Raw genomic sequence first — 17,504 nt, forward strand, 5'->3', positions numbered from 1 at the left:
TGTTTTTCTTTATGTTAAGGTGTAAATTAATATTAAACTATACAAATCTTAAGTGCACTATCAATAATCATTTCCGTATCTATATAGCTGTATACTCACCACACTCATCAAGGTATAGAACATTTCCAGCGCCCCGACAGGCTTCCTTGTGATCTTCCCCTGTCCGTACTTACTGGAAAAAGGAATCAGTATGCTGACATCTGTCATGACCGATCAATTCTGCCTGTTTTTAAGTATCATCCAAAATAGGAACACAAAATGTCTACTCCTGTGTCCGGTTTCTCTTCCCTCAGCCTTTCATTTGTGAGATTCATCCATGCTGTGAATGGTAGTGGTTCATCCTTTACCACAGTTTATCCATTCTCATGCTGGTGGGCACTGGGTTACTTCTAGCGATGGGAGCTCTAGAGTTATGAAGAAAAGCTCTATAAATATTATAGAATGTGTGCATTTGCTTGGGAACACGATAGGCATTTGTTTAGAAATTCATGAAATTGAAAAAAAAAACTTTACAAACTACAGTAGTTATCTCAATTTATAGCCTATGAGTGTTCTAAATGCTCCACACCAATGCAATGTCAACACTTGGCATGTCACATCTTTTTCATTTTAGTCACTTTGGTGGGAAAATAGAGATAGCACATTGTGGTTTTAATGTTTGCTTTCTTTAATGATGTTGAGATCATTTGAATATGTTTACTTGCTATTCCTGTAAAGTTTCTCTGTTTACAAAAGTATTTGTTACTGCAATAAAATAAAATATTTACTTTTAAAATTCTTAGTTTTGATTTTTATATTCAGTATATAATCTACTGCAAATATATTTTTGCATATGGTGAAAAGTGTCTATTTTTATATTTATATATTCCACAGGTATAGTGACTTATCACAAAATCATTTATTAAATAGTCCCTATTTGTTCTGATTTCGTAATGCCTTCTTTGTCTTGATTACAATCTCTTAAAATAATGTATCATAATAACACAGTATCGGAGCAAGAAAATTTTAAAAATAGAAAGAAACATTAGAACACAGAGAAATAAACCTGCTTAGATCTGAGAACCTGGTATATCACTTTTGATAATATTTATTTTTCATTTATTTATATTTTATTTCACTAATTTTCTGACCTTTATTATATCTTTCTCTCTGCTTTCTATTTTTATTCTTTCTTTAATTTCTTTAGTTGAATGCCTCAATAATTATGACTTTGACCTCTCTTTATATGAATTTAAGGCTAACCGTTTTCTTTACTGCTTGAGCAGCATCTGTTAAGTTTTGTTACATAACATGGTCATTATTATCCAGTACTAATTATTTTCAAATTCAAATTTTGATTTCTTCCTGACCTGGCTGGCAGTGGCACAGTGGAAAGAGCCTCAACCTGGAACGCTGAGGACCCAAGTTCAAAACCCCAAGGTCACTGGCTTGAGCACTGGCTCATCCAGCTTGAGCGCGGGGTCGCTGGCTTGAGAGTGAAATCATAGACGGTCACAGGCTTGAGCCCAAAGGCCACTGGATTGAAGCCTAAGATTGCTGACTTGAACCTAAGGTCGCTAGCTTGATCAAGGGCCACTGGCTCGGATGGAACCTCCCCCCCCCCCCACCCACCCATCAAGGCACATATGAGAAAGCAATCAATGAACAACTAAGGAGCTCCAACAAAGAACTGATGCTTCTCATCTCTCTCCCTTCCTGTCTGTCTCTGTCTGTCCTTTTCTCACTAAAAATAAAATTTGATTTCTACTTTAGCCCATGAATTATTTAGAAATGTATTGTGTTTATCTTTTAATGTACAAGGAGTTTTGATTATTTTCTTTATTGTAGATATCAATTTTTATTTATTTCATTATTTTTATCTGTTTCCATGCTCAGGAAATGTCTGCTTAATACTGATTGTTCTGCGTTTTTGAGACTTTTCTCAGGCTGAGTACATAATTACTTCTGGTACATTCCATGTGTTCTTGAAAAGACATGAATTTTATAAATCTTGGATATAGGGTTTACAAAATTCAAAAAAAGGCTTATTGAAATATTCAAGTCTTCTACAGTCTTATTAAATATTTCATTGGCTTAATATACTGTTAACTGAAGGGGGTTTAAAATTTCTCATTATATTTAAAACAAAAATGGATATAATAAAATAAATGTGTTTCACAGCTCTATTCTTAATGCATATAAGTTCAATATTGTTATAACCTCCTTGGGAATTGTTTCCTTTATCTATCTACTGTTCTTAGAAAAAAGTGGAGCGTTTTTCCCCCTAGAAGTTCTATTTAGTTCTTTTTAAAGAGTGTTTTTTTCTTATTGTTTCAATTTCTTCTTTTATGGCTTCCACCATTTTTTTTTCAATCCTTGCAGATTGTTCCATTACACATGGCTGCAGAGGTTCTATCCTGTTTGTCATTCCCCCCCGTGTTTGGTGTGAATGTGTGTATGCGTGGATTCCTGTGTGACTTAGATTTATCCAGTCTAATGACAGGGTGCTTTTGTAAAGGCAGGAAAATCAAAAGAATTCCCAGCTTGGGACAGTTTTTATATTAGTCTCTGGATCAGCAATAAAGTATACATTTGGCTTTCTAATTTGTAAGATATCAAACTAAGGATTTTGATTTTCCAAAAAGACCCCTGTTGTTGTGCTTCCCTTTTATTTCTTCTCTGGGTCCAGTTAAAGAAAGTTTCCTTGTTGCTGAAGATGAATTGTTTTCCCCTTCAGAGAGTCTTTCTTTCAATGGCATAGCTCTTCAAGGATCTTGGCTTCTGCATTGATCTTGGTTCCAAAGATCAGTCAGATCCCAAGTCTCATATCCAGCCACGGCATGAGCCTTTAAACTGCAACTCCTTGGTTGCCAGGATTGAGAGCTCTGTAAACTGTGAATTCATGCACTTAGCACTCCGGGGATCTGGTGCCTCTTCATTTTTGGCACCTTGATATTTCCCGTTCTTTTTTTAAACTCTTCTGTGCATTTAAAAATGATTACATTTTATCCATGTTTGCAGCAGGAGGATAATCACACGTTTGTTTGTTTTCATTAGTCATCCTGCTGGAAGCATCCTTATTATTTTAATTGTTGTATATGGAAATGTAAGAGTGAGACCTATTAATTTCCTATTTCCACATTGATATACAGACTATTATAACTTTGAAAAGTGATTTCACATAGATTCAAAGGAAAAAAAAAACTCGGGGAAATCATTTACAAGATATTTTGCAAAAGCTGTAAAACCGAAAAGTATTAAAAATGTGTTTTGTTCAACATTGCCTTTACATTAAAAATAGTACAAATAGCCCTGACCGGTTGGCTCAGCGGTAGAGCGTCAGCCTGGCGTGTGGGGGACCCGGGTTCGATTCCCGGCCAGGGCACATAGGAGAAGCGCCCATTTGCTTCTCCAGCCCCCCTCCTTCCTCTCTGTCTCTCTCTTCCCCTCCCGCAGCCAGGGCTCTATTGGAGCAAAGATGGCCCGGGCGCTGGGGATGGCTCCTTGGCCTCTGCCCCAGGCGCTAGAGTGGCTCTGGTTGCGGCAGAGCGATGCCCCGGAGGGGCAGAGCATCGCCCCCTGATGGGCAGAGCATTGCCCCTGGTGGGCGTGCCAGGTGGATCCCGGTCGGGCACATGTGGGAGTCTGTCTGACTGTCTCTCCCCGTTTCCAGCTTCAGGAAAATACAAAAAAAAAAAAAAAAAGTAGTACAAATATTGGGCTCATCATTTAATGCATTTACACACATATTTATTTCTGCACATGGGATAGAAACTGACCCTGTTCTCCCGCCTAGGTATCTGACAATTGCATGCAGTTAAGGCATTGGGGTTAGGAACACGGCAAATGTAACTGACCGATAAGGTCGTCGATCTCCGTGGCCTCATTACCATTGTACTCTAACTTCAGAATACACTCAGCTGTGATTTTCAGAACAATTTATGGTGCACTGAGGAGGTCTGTATTAATTAGATCATTCTCAGCTGACCAGAGGGAGCAGGAAGGCTCAAAATTACATTTAATCTAAAAAAAAGAATTCTTTACTCTAATCAGAAACCTGGACAACTACAAGCCATGTGTCAGTGCAACTGAGGCGCAGTGTTTAAATGATGAGGCATTTCAGTGGTTAATAGTTTGGACTATTTAGAAGAACCATTCAACAAACGTCAGCATAGTCCTGCACGCATTGTTAGATTGTATCTTAAGCTTTTTTCAGAAGTGTTTCCAAGACCAAATGATATTTCAAAAAAAAAAAAAAAGGCTATAAATTAGATGCTGGAAAATTAACAATCTTTATAAACTGAAATTTATCATTACTATCTACTGGTTCTCAAATAAAATTGGCTTAAAACACTTTTTTCCTTTTTTAAATTTATTTTATTTACTCATTTTAGATAGGAGAAGAGAGAGAGAGAGAGAGAGAGAGAAGGGGAGGAGGAGCAGGAAGCATCAACTCCCATATGTGCCTTGACCAGGCAAGCCCAGGGTTTCGAACCAGCGACCTCAGCATTTCCAGGTCGATGCTTTATCCACTGCGCTACCACAGGTCAGGCATTTTTTTTCTTTTTCTTTTATTTTTTTTTAAAACACTTAAGACATTTTACAAATGTTCTTGTTCATTTTCTCAGTGCTCCTATAAATTCAGTAACCAACTATGATTGCATTTTCCTCATAAAAATACATAATGTAAATTCATGAAGTAAGCAAAGAGATTAGAACCACCCAAATTTTCTAATTGCTTCAAATCAAACGATGATCATGCTTATTCAGTGATTCTCAGATGATTTCACGACATAGTCCACATGACTTAAATCAGCCTCTACACCTATTTACAGAAGCACATGTACACACAAAACAAATGACAAAAGGGAAAACTGAAGTTCTAGAAGATCACACAAACACACACACTTCACATCACTCCTCTCTCCCCAAAAGAGGAACCGGAACTGATAAGTGATGAGAGACCCAGGAAAGAAGCCATGAAGAAAGGAAGTAACTGTTGAGAAGAAAAGGCTGTCAGGCAATTTTAGGAAAATACTGAGTTCCACTAAGAATTAGCAGAATTAGTGTTTCTTAACTCCTTATAATGGAATGCATATTTGTGACTTGGTGTGTTTGTGTTTACAAGAAAGGATTCACACATTACGTATTGGTTTTTTTGTGGGGTTTTTTTTTTATAGTTTTTCAAGGTGAGAAGCGGTGGGGGGGGCAGGCAGACAGACTCACGCATTTGCCGGACCCGGATCTACCCGGCATGTCCAACAGGGGGCGATGCTCTGCCCATCTGGGGCATTGCTCCACTGTAATTGGAGCCATTCTATTGCTTGAGGCGGAGCCATCCTCAGTGCCTGGGCCAACTTTGCTCCAATGGAGCCTTGGCTGAGGGAGGGGAAGAGAGAGACAGAGAGGAAGGAGAGGGGGAGGGGTGGAGAAGCAGATGGGCGCTTCTCCTATGTGCCCTGACCGGGAATCGAACCCAGGACTTCCACATGCCAGGCTGATGCTGTACCGCTGAGCCAACCAGCCAGGGCTACATATTGGTTTTATTTTATTTTTATTTTATGACTATATCATGCTCATCTTTCAATGTTAAGAAACTGTTTCTACAATGTGATTTTTAATTATTCATTTGTATTCTGTTAGGTTGATATGACATAATATAATTAATTCGTTAATCCACCATTGCTGGACATACATATTTTAAAGTAGTCTCAGTCATTTGTCCCTTTTTTATCTTCGGTATCTCTAGCTTCATTGCCTCTCTGCAGTAGCACCCCAATTTCCAACTGGGAAACTCACTCTTTTACATTGTTTTAAATTAAGTTTTGGGGGTGAAAAATCCTGGGAGATTGACTTCTATTACAGAAGCCAAAGGGAAGAAATTATCTCTCTTGGCTCAACAGCCAGGCATTGTTACTGTACCTAAATTTGGCCAGTTGGAGGCTCTCCTCTGGGACCTAGAGCCTGGGGCGTGGAATTGAGTAGAGAAGGAAAATGGCAGGAGTTGCGCGTCCCAATGAGAGGCATCTGCTAGAGTTGTGAGGCCACTCAGACCGGATGTGCTAGCTATCGGACAACTTTGCTTCTTTCCTCTTCCTTCTTGATACCTTCATCCTCACTAAGTCAGCATCTCGTTCCTCCCAAGGACCTTTGTAGTAAACAAACTTTTGTGGAAGTCTGATTCTATAGCATTAACTAAGACTTTCAATGTTATAAAAATCTAACAAAAACCTTGTAGATCTATTTTTCACCTATCCATTATTCTTTAAATCTCAGAGGTGCTAAGCCAAAAATTTTTATTTATACACACACACACACACACACACACACACACACACACACACACACACAGACTACCTTATACAAATATGTACAAGAATGTTAAATGACTTCTTACTCTTAACCTTTTGTCACTTATCTCTGAGGTTCACTTTATTCATTTTAGTATGAGATTAATCACAGCACCAATTAGAGCTATGATAAGGAAAAAATGAGAGAATACATTCAATGGTTGGCACATAATAAGCTATCCATAAACATCAGATTTTATTGGAAAGAATGTGCAAATGACCCTCCCACTGGCACTGTCTAGGTGTGCACATCCACTTCTCCTCTGCTGTCATTCAACTTTCCCTGGGCCCCTTATGATTTATAGATAATACTTGGCAGGGGCATTTTGCATAATTGTGGGTTTCATCTTGCCCTTCTCATTATACAACGACAGATTATACGAAAGACAGAGACTAAGTTTAGAAAGGCCTTAATATAGATCAGCAAATTCTTTTCTCCAAAATTTTAAGAAAAAAAAAATTGCCACATTGTTGAAATTATTATTTAATTTTCAATTAAATAAAAAAAAAAAAAAACTTTGCCAAACTTCATTACCACTACTTTACAATTTATCATATTTTATGTAATTAAATATGGGAAGAAGTGATATTACAATCTTTTCAGTTGCTGAGAGGTTCAAAAGATCTTAACCCAGCCCTCGTTCCAAAATAAGAGTGTATCCAAAGATAAAGTCGGAGAAAAAAGGTAGAAGTCAAGCACTAAAAATAATTTGGGATACAGCATTTTAAAGAAAATAAAGAAAAATTAACAACATAAGAGGAATAGGATTTTTTCATATGGCATGCAAAAGTAAAAAAGAAAATTTAAATGTAAAAATTGAAGAAAATTGGTTAGATATAAAATAGGGTCAATGCTGGAAAAGCTTCCAGAATCTCAACTACATTGTGTAACAGAGACACCTGCTGGTCATTATATATTTTACTGTTCAAACCCTCAAAATACATATTTTCTTTCCTTCTGTATCTTGCATCCTGCCCAATAGCCTCTAAACCAGTGGTCCCCAACCTTTTTTGGGCCACGGACCGGTTTAATGTCAGAAAATATTTTCACGAACCGGCCTTTAGGGTGGGATGGATAAATGTATCATGTGACCGAGACAAGTGTCAAGAGTGAATCTTAGACAGATATAACAGAGGGAATCTGGTTATTTTTTAAAAATAAAACACCATTCAGACTTAAATATAAATAAAACGGAAATAATGTAAGTTATTTATTCTTTCTCTGCGGACCAGTACCAAATGGTCCATGGACCGGTACCAGTCTGCGGCCCAGGGGTTGGGGACCACTGCTCTAAATCACTGAAAATTCACCACATGAATGTGATGAGAAATTCATATCAAAATATAATTAAATTCATGGAGTGTATTTTTCACTTTGAATCTGGGGAAAAATATGTGCTAGCAAGACAACTTTGCTAATGTCATTTTAATAGCATGACTAATATATTTACATTAATACATTAAGCTTACTTTGTAATGTAATATGTTCTTAGAAGTTAAAGTATATCATACAACTCTCTTTTACCAAGAAAAAATAACTAGTGTTTGTTTTGGGGAAGTATCTAATAATAGTTTGGTTAATGATAAAGATAAAAAATTGTAAAACAAATATATCTAAGACACCAGGTTACGGTTTTCTCTTCGAAAAGGAATGTAAGCCATGATTATGTAGAAATCTTAAGAGGTTATATAGAGCGAGGAAAAGTAAGTTTTTAATTGTGAGTACACAAAACACAGAATTTATTCTTGTATTATATATTAATTATTATATCATTTTCCATACGAACAATTCTCATTATATCATTCTCTCTGTATAATTTAAAAGAAACTGACATTTTTCTTCACAGCTATAAATTCTCAAAATATCAACTACAGTAATACTTAAAAGATGTCAGACATAAACATTAATCAGCTGATTGTGACTGATAATTAGGATTCCTATTCCTAAGATAACTTTGACTTGGTGAGAATATATCTCTTTTTGTTAAATACTCCAGATTAACTAACATATCAATAAACATGCTTTTGGCAAACAAAATACAACTTGCCTTTAGCACCAACAGATTTATGTTTTAACAACAAAGATTTTAAAAATATTTCAAAAACCAAAAATCACAATCAGCATCTAAAATTGTATGTAGCGGCCCTGGCCGGTTGGCTCAGTGGTAGAGCGTCGGCCTGGTGTGCAGGAGTCCCAGGTTCGATTCCCGGCCAGGGCACACAGGAGAAGCACCCATCTGCTTCTCCACCCTTCCCCCTCTCCTTCCTCTCTGTCTCTCTCTTCCCCTCCTGCAGCCAAGACTCCATTGGAGCAAAGTTGGCCCGGGCGCTGAGGATGGCTCTATGGCCTCTGCCTCAGGCGCTAGAATGGCTCTGGTCACAACAGAGCAACGCCCCAGATGGGCAGAGCATCGCCCCCTGGTGGGCATGCCAGGTGGATCCCAGTCGGGCATATGTGGAAGTCTGTCTGACTGCCTCCCCGTTTCCAACTTCAGAAAAATACAAAAAGAAAAAAAATAAAAATAAAATAAAAATATATAATTGTATATAGCATAAATTAACTCAGTAAGTTAGATATTGTTCATGGCTAAAATTCGTAATATGGGAAAACATAAAAATGCTAATTATAATCAATAAATTAATCAATTGACATTTTAACCCTCTATGTTCAATACTAAAGAGCTCTAGAAGTGCAAAACAACCTATTTTTAAGGATACAATATTCTAATTGGATAAACCATTTTATTCTGAGTGAAATGGTATTGTACAATAACAGTCAGCATTGAATCGTGAGCTAAATTAAGTGACGATGACCTAAAGCCAGGTGAACGTCCACGCATGCACATCGGGATAGTTAGAGATGAGTTGGGGAATTAATTGTTCATGGTAGAAATGAGCACTGAGTGGCGGGCACGTGAATACTAGGTTGGATTTGAGGAGGCAAACGTCTTAGTAAAATTTGTTTCAGGCAAAGAGAGCACCAGGAGTAATGGAAAAGCAGCAAAGCCTGATAAGAATTTGTCCATGGGCAGGGAGGAGGTCTCTTTACAGGACAGTGTGGCCTCAGCTGCTGCTTAGCCCAGTCGGTTGGAGTGTCCTCCCAAAATAAGGTGTGGGTTCCATCCCCGGTCAGGGCACACATGGGAGGGAACCAGAAAATGCACTACTGAGTGGAACAACAAATGAGTGTTTCTCTTCCCCCTCCCCTTTCTCTCCCTTCTTCTCCATGTCTCTCTAAAATTTAATCAATCAAAAAATAATAATAAATTAAGCCCTGGCCAGATAGCTCAGCTCGGTTGGTTGGAGCCTTGTCCCAAAGCGCACAGGTTGCTGGTTCGATCCCAGGTCAGGGCGCAAACAGGAACAGCTTGATGCTCCTGTATCTCTTTCTCTCTCTCTCCCTGTTTCTCTCTAAAAGGAAAAGAAGAGTGTAGCAATATTCAGCTTGAAAGTGTAGGGCCAGTGCAGGAAAAGGCCTAAAAGCTTGGCAGAAAGTTTAGATTTGATGCATCAGGACATAAGATGAGTTTTGAGAAATTCAAAGAGAGTGACTTGATAAATTCACTGTTTAGGGAAGGTTAGCTTGGCAGCACCGTTTCCCATAAGTGATCTAAAATAGATTGGCTCTATTAGAGTTACTTTGCTAATAATATTTGGATTCAAACTTCAGCCACAGGGAAAGTAGTTCCTCATACATTCTATATGATGATTAACTTATTTACTCTACATCTATTACAATAAATGAGGAAGAAGGTTAAGCAATCAATTTGATGCATGTAGATGTCCAACCTGGCAAACAAGAACCCTATGGCAGGCCTTTTCCATCTCCCTTACTCCACTCCCCCGTTAGAGGGTAAGGATTGCTTAAGAGAATGGAATAATTATAATTCTCTTTTTATTATCCTAGCCTCTTTAGCCAAAAATAGATTTGCCGTGAATTATACAAGAATCTTACATACCGATAATTCTAATAGGGAATATATACTATCATAAATGAGTGCCTATTATTTGTCACTCATGAAATACATATTATCTCACTCCATTCCCACAACAGCCCTGGCAAAGCAGGGACTGTGACCTCCACTTTTGCAGTTGGGTTGTCTGACACTCACAGCGTAAGGAAGAACTTCCCTCAGGTTGTATACCAGATGTGGTATATCAGGTCTGTCTGGCTCTAACACTTGTGTTATCCAGACTGTCTGGTAAGGACACTTGCTTGAAACGTTGAAATGATCCCGGTCCCTGAATGATTCCCATAAAGCTAAAAGGCAAAGTTACAGACCACCTCAAACTACGGTTAAACTATAGCAGGCCAAAATATTAATAGTAGTGGACTACTTCTGCAGAGATCGTGAAAGTCTGAGCACAGCGAGCAAGGTCTGCCTAAGAACCCGAGTGGAAGACTTCCAGTGCGTAATTTCAAAATTAATTCAAAGTATCCTAGAGTCATAATGAAACCTGACATTGTATAAGAGGTAACAAAATAATCTTCTCGTTTTATTTGTTTCAGATACCTTATTTTCTTAAAGTTATTGAAATAAATGATTAACGTTGAGATTTTCTTAAATGCCTCTCATTTTGGCATGGCTTGTCACTATTATTGATTAGTATATCCTTATTTGAAGAGCAAGTAATCTCTGTTTTTAAAAAAGAGGAAGAAGGGCCTTGGCCAGATTACTCAGTTGGTTAGAGCGTCTTCCCAATATTGCCAAAGTTGCACGTTTGATACCCGGTCAGGGCACATACAAGAATCAACCAATGAATGCATGAATAAGTAGAACAACAAATTGATGGTTCGCTCTCTCTCTCTCCCTCTCTCCATCACTTTAATAAATTTAAAAATAATATTTTTTAAAAAATAAAAGAGAAAAAGGTTAACTGCTACTAGCTACCTAGGTATTCATACAGTTCTTTCCAACTTCAGTAATAATGTGCAATCATGAAAAAGAAAATGGGTCAGTTGGTTTTAATGGCAGAAGCTAAGGTATGTGAACCCTGGGCGGGGCGGGGGGGGGGGGGGACACAGGGGAAGGTTCCTACTAAGAAGGACTTTGGTGGCTGACTGGGTTCACATTTTAAAAACCGGAGCCTAGCTCTGGCCGGTTGGCTCAGCGGTAGAGCGTCGGCCTGGCGTGCGGGGTACCCGGGTTCGATTCCCGGCCAGGGCACATAGGAGAAGCGCCCATTTGCTTCTCCACCCCCCCCCCTCCTTCCTCTCTCTCTCTTCCCCTCCCGCAGCCAAGGCTCCATTGGAGCAAAGATGGCCCGGGCGCTGGGGATGGCTCCTTGGCCTCTGCCCCAGGCACTAGAGTAGCTCTGGTCGCGGCAGAGCGATGCCCCGGAGGGGCAGAGCATCGCCCCCTGGTGGGCAGAGCATTGCCCCTGGTGGGCGTGCCGGGTGGATCCCGGTCGGGCGCATGCGGGAGTCTGTCTAACTGTCTCTCCCCGTTTCCAGCTTCAGAAAAAAACAAAAAAAAAAAAACAAAAACCGGAGCCTAGCAGCCATTTCTGTACAAGGTACTATCATGCAAACTGCAGTTCCTGTGGAATTCTTAGCATTGAGCTACCTGTCAGCACCGTGTTTCTGCGGTCTGAACCGGCTCTTACAAAGGTTTCCTGGAATCCTATGTCAACCCACGTGCTAGAGACCTTCCCCATCTGGAGCTGTGCAGCTGTGACCAATCACAGCCACACTGCTGCGCCGTATCACACGTGAGCCGTCCCACAGCGGGGCTCTTTCCATCCCGTGTGGTACCATGGTTCAGCTGTTCACGCTGAATGAAGTTTCCTTCTTCACTGCACCCCAAATCGGGGGTTGCTGCTGTTGTTGAATTGGTGCCAACAGTCATTGGGTTCACTGGTGTTGGTTCACTTTTACTGACCTTAACTAACAAAAATTGCCCTTTCAAAGGTCATCAGTCAGTTCCAAACATGACATTTGGCTCCAAGTTTAGGGTTGTAACGTAAAAAATATAGAGGACTTACATATCTGGAAAAATCATACAGGATTGGGAAAAGTTAGGTTTATTGTTGTTAGGATGGAAAATTATACAAGAATTAATAAATAATACAAGAATAAACTCTTTCATGTACTAACAACTCTAAACCTACTTTCGCTCTATCCTGTTTATTAGATATATTTAAAAGCCCACTCACTAGGAAAAAAATAACAGCTTTGGCAAAACATTGTTTTTATTATATGCTAGGCTCCTGAAATTTTGAGAAAAATCTCTAAGGGACTAAAACAATTTTTTTTTAAGGTTTGCTGAAACTCAAAAGTAAATTAAAAAAAATGAATCCTCAGGAGAAAGAGATTCCCTGAAGGAAAATGCCAAGAGTATCACTCTAAATCCTGGACCAGTAGCAAGACAGAGAAAAGGAACCTGCAACTCATGGATTTAACCAGGGGCCTTGGACAGGAAAAAGTGGTCTCACATCGACTGTCTCTCTGGAAGTGTATCATCTCCTAAGTGTTTCTCTATAAAGACTTTATTTTTATTATTATTTTTTTATTTATTTATTTTCATTTTTCTGAAGCTGGAAACAGGGAGAGACAGTCAGACAGACTCCCGCATGCGCCCGACCGGGATCCACCTGGCACGCCCACCAGGGGCAATGCTCTGCCCACCAGGGGGCGATGCTCTGCCCATCCTGGGCGTCGCCATGTTGCGACCAGAGCCACTCTAGCACCTGAGGCAGAGGCCACAGAGCCATCCCCAGTGCCCGGGCCATCTTTGCTCCAATGGAGCCTTGGCTGCGGGAGGGGAAGAGAGAGACAGAGAGGAAGGCGCGGCGGAGGGGTGGAGAAGCAAATGGGCGCTTCTCCTGTGTGCCCTGGCCGGGAATCGAACCCGGGTCCTCCGCATGCTAGGCCGACGCTCTACCGCTGAGCCAACCGGCCAGGGCAAGACTTTATTTTTAGAGCAGTGTTAGGTTCACAGCTAAACTGGGAGAAAGCACAGAGTTCCCATATAGTCCCTGCCCCCGCACAGGCCGGGACTCCTCCATTATCAACAGCTCCCACTAGAGTGGTACATTGTTTTTTTACAACTGATGAAGCTACATTGACACATAATTATCATCCAAAGTTCACAGTTTATTTATTTATTTGTTTGTTTGTTTATTTATTTTGTATTTTTCTGAAGTGAGAAGCAAGGAAGCAGAGAGACAGACTCCCACATGCGCCCGACCAAGATCCACCCGGCATGCCCACCAGGGGGCGATGCTCTGCCCATCTGGGGCATCGCTCTGTTGCAACCAGAGCCACTCTAGCACCTGAGGCGGAGGCCATGGAGCCGTCCTCAGCACCCGGGCCTACTTTGCTCCAATGGAGCCTTGACTGCAGGAGGGAAGGAGAGAGAAAGAGAGAAAGGAGAGGGGGAAGGGTGGAGAAGCAGATGGGTGTTTCTCCTGTGTGCCCTGGCTGGGAATCGAACCTGGGACTTGCACACACCTGGCTCACACTCTACGGCTGAGCTAACCAGCCAGGGCCAAAGTTCATACTTTAATTTCCAGCCCTCTGTTTTGTTAGCTCATTTTTGCTGTGTATTCTACAGGTTCAGATAAACATATAGCGACATTATCCCCCGTCTTAAAAATCCCACTACTTCTCCCGCTGTAAAGATCCTCTGTGCTCTGTCAGTTCACCCACCCCTCTGCGCCAACTCCTAGGATCCTCAAATCTTTTTACTGTCCTCATAATTTTGTATTTTTCAAAATGTCCTATAGTTTGAACCATACAGCATGTAGCCTTTTTATATTGACTGCTTTTATTTAGTCGTAGGCATTGAAGGGTTACTCCCTGTATCCATTGTCTGAGAGGGCTGCAGTTTGTTTATCCATTCATCTACTGTATTGTGAATGTTGTAAACATCCCTGGGCAGGTTTCTGTGTGGACTTAACTTTTCAGCTCCTTTAGGTAAACATCAAGGAACACGACTGCTGAATTGGAGGGTAAGAGTATATTCAGCTTTGCCAGAAACTGCCAAGCTGTCTTCCAAAGTGCCTGTACCATTCCGCATTCCGGCAAGCGATAAATGACGGCTCCTGATGCTCTACAGCCTCGCCGGCATTTGGTGTTGTCAATGTTCTGGCTTTGGGCCGTTATAGTAAGTGTATAGCAGTACCTCATGGTTGTTCAATGTGCTCTTCCCTGATGACAGGTGATGTAGAGCATGTTTACAAATGAGTTTTTGGCACTTGTTTATCTTCTTTGTTGAGGTGTCTGTTAAGATCTTTGGCCTCTCTTTTTCCATTGTTTTTCTCCTTATTGTTGGGTTTTAAGTATTCTTTGTATATTTTGGATGACAAATAATATATAAAATAAAAAAATAAAACACTGAAATAAGAAGGGCATGAAAACAAAATAAGAGTTAAGAAAGAAGAAATTCAACAAGAAAGGAATGCAGTGTCCGGAGCAGAAGGTGCCCCAATTTTCTGAACCAGCCCTAGAGCGACACTATCTTAAGAGGTAGCAGAGGCTGGACCACGAGCAGGCCCCGGAGTAAGCCACAGGGTAGTAGGAATACTGTAAGAGCAGAGAGCGCCTTTACAGTAAGTGCTCTGGGGACACACCAGAAGGGCTTGTTCCAATGAGCAACGGCTACAGCCAGTGAGGACTCCACTTTGGACAAAGTTGCAGCAGGTCCCTAACTGAGGTTCCCACAACAGAGAAGCAATGAAGTGATATCTGATATCTACACATAACACTGTTCCACACAACACAAATGAAAAGAAAAATGCTTCCACGTATTTGCAAGGATCTCTTTCACGGCTGTCTTCCTCCACAGCCGATACCAATTATGATTATTTGGTCATGATAGCTACTTAAAAAAAAAAAGCAGAAATAAACCACGCGAGAATCCATTAAACAGATTAAATAGATTAAAAATCAATAGTTATTGAGAGTTGTTAATTGACGATGTAATTCTAACAAAGGTTACATGAAATACCAACAAAAGTTACAGAATACCTTGAAATAAACTTAACAGGAACTGTGTAAGACCTACGTAAGGAAAACGAGGATGGAATAGCGGCCCTCATTTCATGGGGGGGGGGGGGGGGGGCATGTTCTTATATTGGAAATCTCATTGCTTTTACGATGTCAGTTTTCCTCAAAAAAAATACATATGATTAAAGTTTTAATTAAAATCCTAACAGGATTTTTAAGAGGAAAAGGCACTAAGTTGATTCTTACGTCCATGTGGGAAAAGTCAATGAAAAGAGCCCAAAAACTGCCAACGAATAGTAAGTATACATTTTCTAACCGGATATAAATATTCATGACATATCTTATGTGATTAAAACAGTAGGCTAGGGACCCTGATAATCAGATTAATCACACACCATAGTCAAGCAAAAGACGCAAGTGCATATGTAAATTCTGTTTATGGTAAACGAAGCATTCTAAACCAGTGAGGAAAGAACAGCTTACCTGGTAAATATTATTATAACAATTGCCTATATATTTAAGAACACAGTAGGAAATAAATCTCGCAACAGGATAGTTTTACAGTTTTGAGTACACAAGACAGTTTATTCTTGCATTATTTATCTATTATTTGATTACTTATTAGTATTCTTTGTCTTCCGGTTACTACTATTATTGTTATGATTTCATATCCTTACTTATGATCGCTCTTGTGAGTAACGATGGCTGATAATCGAACGTGCTTTTGCTCACCCCGGTACATTACAATCAATTTCTGCTAACTTAAGGTATGAATATAAAAATACTGCTCACAAATTAGGAGATATTTCAAAATGAATATGAAGCGATAAAATATGTGCTAATTTTTGTGTAAAGTGTCTATAAATATGTAGAAAAAATATGGAGACATGGTTTAAATCTTAATCTGGGGAGGTCTTTCTATTGATGACACCAACCTTAGAAGCCACCAAAGAAAAAAATTAGTCAGCATAGGGAATACAGGCAATAACATTGTGATAGCTACTTACAGGGCCAGATGGGTCCTTGAAGCATTGGGGGACCATTCACAGTGTAAAGCATGTGATTTTTTAACCACACTGCTCTACATCCGAAATGAATACAGAGTAATACTGAACGTAAACTGTAATTGAAACATAAAAAATAATAATAATAAAAATTAAAACCTGCTATGTAAAAAATTTAAACTTCTATGTGACTAAAGACAGAAATAAATAAGAAACCAAATGAAATAGTGCTTAAAGTCACTACAACATATAACTGAGAGTTTTGATATGAATATCAATAATTGTCTACATACTAATAAGTTAAATGACCAACTACTGAGTAAAGGAAATAGACAAAGTAAGTATATATAAATCACAACCATTAACAAAGAGTTCTAGCCTCGCTGATAAACATATAAGTGCAAATCGAAAGCAACTGTACTGTCGCCCGCCCCTATGAGATTAGCAAATATTGATAATACGCCGCCCTAGCCACGAGGCTAGGAGGGAGAGTGGCTCATACATATGTATGAGCTATATAAAGAAAATGTTTCCAGCCGGCCTAAAATTTAGAGAGAAAAAAATTTCACATAAAAAAAAGGAGAAATCTAGGGCACAGTATATATATATTACACCCGGTTCTCTGAGGTCGTCATCTTCATGAATAAAACAATTCATTTCTAACATTTAAAATTCTTAAAGTCGATGGTAGAGAAATAAGGTTAAGTCTATCTCCTAGAACAAAGCAAACGATAATTTTTAGGAAAATGGACAGCAAAGTTTTGCTAAAAATATATTTAAAAGAATTCTAAAGTTAACCTAAAAGAGTCCTATGCAAGACTGCATTACAAGTATTGTCCTCTCTATAGAAATTTTGGCTGATTATTAATTAAGTCTCATTTGAGTACTAAAAGGGCAGGACTGTGAATACTTCCCTTTAATACATGGAAGTGTATATAAATAAAGATAAAATAATATCAAAAAAAGCCTACTCTCCACCCAGATAAATCTTTATTTAAAGCATTTTATAACACATAAAATGATATAACTACTGCAGCAACTAGTTACTATTCAATGTCGAGGCTCTGCAAACTGATGGTATTAGGAGGTTGGACCTTTGAGAGGTGACTAGATCCAGAAGGCAGAACCCTCATGAAGGGATCCGTGCCCTTATGAAAGAAACCCCAGAGAGTTCTATGTAAGCTCCTATTTCTTAAAATTTCCATTGTATATGATACCTAT

This window comes from Saccopteryx leptura, chromosome 8 (assembly GCF_036850995.1).
Source record: "Saccopteryx leptura isolate mSacLep1 chromosome 8, mSacLep1_pri_phased_curated, whole genome shotgun sequence".
Classification (NCBI taxonomy): Eukaryota; Metazoa; Chordata; class Mammalia; order Chiroptera; family Emballonuridae; genus Saccopteryx; species Saccopteryx leptura.